Source organism: Mauremys reevesii, linkage group 8, assembly GCF_016161935.1.
Source record: "Mauremys reevesii isolate NIE-2019 linkage group 8, ASM1616193v1, whole genome shotgun sequence".
Taxonomy (NCBI): domain Eukaryota; kingdom Metazoa; phylum Chordata; order Testudines; family Geoemydidae; genus Mauremys; species Mauremys reevesii.
Genome location: NC_052630.1, coordinates 53,307,132 through 53,310,924, shown reverse-complemented (window position 1 = coordinate 53,310,924; position 3,793 = coordinate 53,307,132). Strand labels below are relative to the sequence as shown.

The window sequence follows — 3,793 nt, the reverse complement described above, 5'->3', positions numbered from 1 at the left end:
CCTAGAAATGGGGATCAAACCCATCCTGGGGGGAAGTGAACAGAGAGGGGTGGTGCCTTGGCTATCCAGCTTCTCAGAGGAGCCATTACCACAATGAAAGGTCGTTGAGTGGGTGGAGAAGTGGAGACAGCATCTCTATTTCCAGTATGTGCAATATCCAAGGGGCAAAGGAAGCACAGGTGAAAATGTGGGAAGGATCCCAAGGACGTGGACACAATCTCTCCGTACAGAAAGCAGCATGTGGGAACACATAGTGATGGGGGACGATACTGTGACTCTCTCGTGGAGTTTTTAACCATTCTCTCTGGATGGGATTTCCGCCCGTTTGATGTTTGCTTTCCATGAATATACAAGTGGAGCAGCAGGACTGTCCACTAACTGCAGATATTAAGCAAATGGCATGAGATATTTGAAGCTATTTGTAATCACACATGTTCACAGAAGTGATCGGATTCCCAGACTTATGCCCCTCCCATTAAGGAAGAGGAACATAACCCTGTGGCCCAGAAGTCCAATCAAAACAGATCACATTTAAAAAAAAAACCCACCACACATTCAATTTTAGCACCAGTCCAAGGATTAATCACAAAAAATATATGGCAATTAATGTCATTAATTCAAGAGTCACTCGCCGGTCACAGGTAATTCACACCCACAAAGAGAACTGTGATGTACAAAGACCACCCAGTCAGCAACAGCAGCAGCTAATGGAAATAAGCTTTCAAGACAAGTTAGATAACTGTAGGAAGGAAGTATAAATGCTTATCAAAGGGAGATGGCCCCGCAGTAGTAACACCTCTATCTGTGGGCCTGTCTCCTCACCCAAGCTAAGTAGAGCTAGGCTAAGCTTCGCCAGTAGATGGATCAGGCAGGGGCCACTCAAGAAAACCCAGGCTGCTGCAGGAAGCTGTGTTGGTGATTCAATAGGCGGCACTCTTCCTTCTGTGTCAGAACTGATCCATGGTGGAAGAGCGCACCGTGCTGCAAACCGCAGCCCTGGCTCCTGCAGCGACAACGAGGAAACGGGTTAAGATACCATGAAAGGTCCCGCAGCAATTTTTTTAACTGTACACATTAGGCTTTCCCTCCCCACACGCACACTACCACCTCTCCTAACAAATGCCAGCATGGGTAATTTACAACTCTCCGGATTCCCCCTGCAGTTTCAATGGGATGCAATATCCCTTTTTCACGTCCTGTCCTAAACTGTTGAATAGTTGCTGCCTTCCATCCCAGAGATGGCTGCATTTCACAGACTGTGAAGGGATCCCTGCTTGTTCTTTGGGACATGATTTGGGATGAAAGTGCTGTATCAATATAAGGCTTATTAGGTGGGATACCTCATCCCTAATTGTGGATGATCTCCAAGCACTGGACCAGAGTGTGTGGGCAAGCCAAGCCAGCCAGGGGTCTGGTGACAAGGACAGCTGCTAGAGGAGATACAAATGGAGACAAACAATGAGTCAATAGCCTGGAGGTTTTTAGAGCACTGACTTCAGAGACTGGGACCTCACCCCTAGCAGCCTGGACCGTTATCCCAAAAACCAAACGTCACACTGCAAGAGAAACAAATCTCAGTGCCCCTTTCAAATGACTGGGGTTTGAAAACGGAGGTGGAGAGCAGTTCACAAACAGGAGATACTGACACAGTGTCTGAGCTGAAAGGTATGCAGAGCGAGGGATGGGGAAGAAAGCCAGAGAGAAGGGATACAGAAAACAGATCCAGGCTTCGACAGGGAAGACTGTCTGAACTTTGCCCTCTAGGCTCATATCAGCCCAGGCAGCTAGTGGCTGGGAATAAATACCATATGACAGCTGCGTCCTGTCCTGTGTAAAATGAACTAGTCTCACTCCAGTTCCTAACAGACAGGTGTCCACACACCACGTGGCACTAACTAGCCCCCTAGTTGACATTCTCCGCAGAAGGGGCTATACCCCTAGAACAGGTCCCTCCATTTGGGACAGGAGTGAGGCCAGTTGGTGGGGAAGCTGCTGCTGCTGCCCATGCCGTCTCTTGCTCTACAGATAAGGAACTGCAGGGCTTTCAGTTCAGCCCCTTTCATCAGCAGCGATTTCACCAGTGTGAGTGTGACATTTACAAGGAAGGACCATTGTCCTATAGGTGATGTCACTGTGAATAAATCACACTGCAGACATCGCCGTGGCACGGCACAGCATGGCTTGGCCACTCAGTTCCACCTGGGACCCGTCACAATCTCCACTGGCCACATGAAAACAGGCTGCTCATGGGCCTCCCTGCACCCACGTCCACGTCAAAGAGCCAGCAGCTCAAGAAGCCTTGGCTACAGGCCTGTTACCGAGTGGGCAACCAGCTGGGGCTAGACTTTGGCTCTGCATGAGGCCAGCTTGTGGTTTGACTTTCAGTCACAAAGAAAAATAAATGCCCCACTCCTACTCCTCCTCTTGCTGCTGCTAGACCCTTCCTTCCTTCCCTCGCTCCCTCCCTTCCTGTGGGAGTCGCTCTGCTGGGCCTTCCTGCGGACACAGCTCCTCCCAGCTTCTCTGCGGCCAAGGGCATCCACGGTCAAATATTCCCTTTCTGAACGAACAGCATGATTGGGTGGAGGAGGTGGGACAGGACAACAGAGAGCAGCTCTTCAGAGCAGTGCAAGCCAGAGCTCAGCCCCGGGGGAATAGCTCTTCTCATTAGTGCCTTGCTGAGCCAGGGGGGCAGCAGCCTCCTCCTCCAAGGCACCAGATGTACCCTAGGAAGCGTAGCTCGCCAGCACAGCCCTTTCAGCCTGGGGATGGGCTGCTGGCATGGTATGAGGGAGATTAGCCTGCTGTGGCTTTAATTGCTTTCTCTCTGCATTCTGTGCTCTTCTCACTGCAGAAAGTGGGGATCACTGAGAGACAGACAGGTCTGGTAGGGGGCAAGAGATGGAGCTCAGGAAAGAGAGGAGAGACGGAGCTGACTGGGGGAAGGGGGAATCTGGAAATGGGAGAGAGCGAGAGAGGGGAAGGGTTCTGGAAGGACTAAACAAAGATAGAAGTAGTACACGGGAGAGGGCAACAGCAGTAATGCAACCAAGAGGAGAAAGCCCTGGAGGAAGCATGGAAAGAGCATTTCAAGGAGCATGAGAATAAGCGTGTCACCAGAAAGACAGCAAGGAATCAGCATGAGTTACCAGAACTCCACCCACATTCACAGCCAACTCAGCCACCTTGGGCTGAGAGTCCCCTACCCCACTGATAAAGGGGTCTCCTATCCCAGGATCAGGGCACCAGCTGCAACCCCTCTTTTGAGCTGTCTTAGCCCCCCCCATCACCACCGTGCCCAGCAGGGAATCAGTCACTTGTTTATGTTTCGCTTCGCAGCCGCTTGCTCCTGGCCTGCAATAGAATTACACCCTGGGAGGGTGCCACTGGAATCTCGCCTGCATTGAAAATAGCAGCACCATTACCATGGAGACAAAACAGCTACTCCTTCCCCAGGCCTTGTCTCTCCCTCCTGCCAGCGCAGCAGGCTGCTTTCTCCTCCAGTTGTCACACAAGTTACCCTGGTAACACATGGCAGGCAAGGGCAGCTCATAAACCCAACCAGTGACTCTCCTGGCTGCAGGTCCCACTGCACTCCCACATTCTGGATAAGACAGCCCAAGGTTGATGTCAGCATGCTGCTCAGAGCAGCAAGGGCAACTGCATGGGGAGCCCAGGCTAGGGAAGGGCACGGCGCCGCATGGCCATATGCAGGAAATCCTCTGTCCAGCCCTGACCCTGAGCTCTGAAAAGTGGAAGGGAGTCAGCACCGTGATAATATTTCCACCGGCTC

The 3,793-nt window shown here is 51.6% G+C and overlaps 1 long non-coding RNA gene across 1 annotated transcript; it reads right to left on the bottom strand.

Annotated features, from left to right (window-relative positions):
* Positions 1–736: 736 nt before the first annotated feature.
* On the bottom strand, positions 737–3,443 carry LOC120369790. The gene is made up of 2 exons (XR_005583419.1): positions 3,318–3,443; positions 737–1,003 (listed from the first exon to the last, which is right to left on the bottom strand). It is a non-coding gene; the product is annotated as an uncharacterized LOC120369790 (long non-coding RNA).
* Between the last annotated feature and the right edge of the window lie 350 nt (positions 3,444–3,793).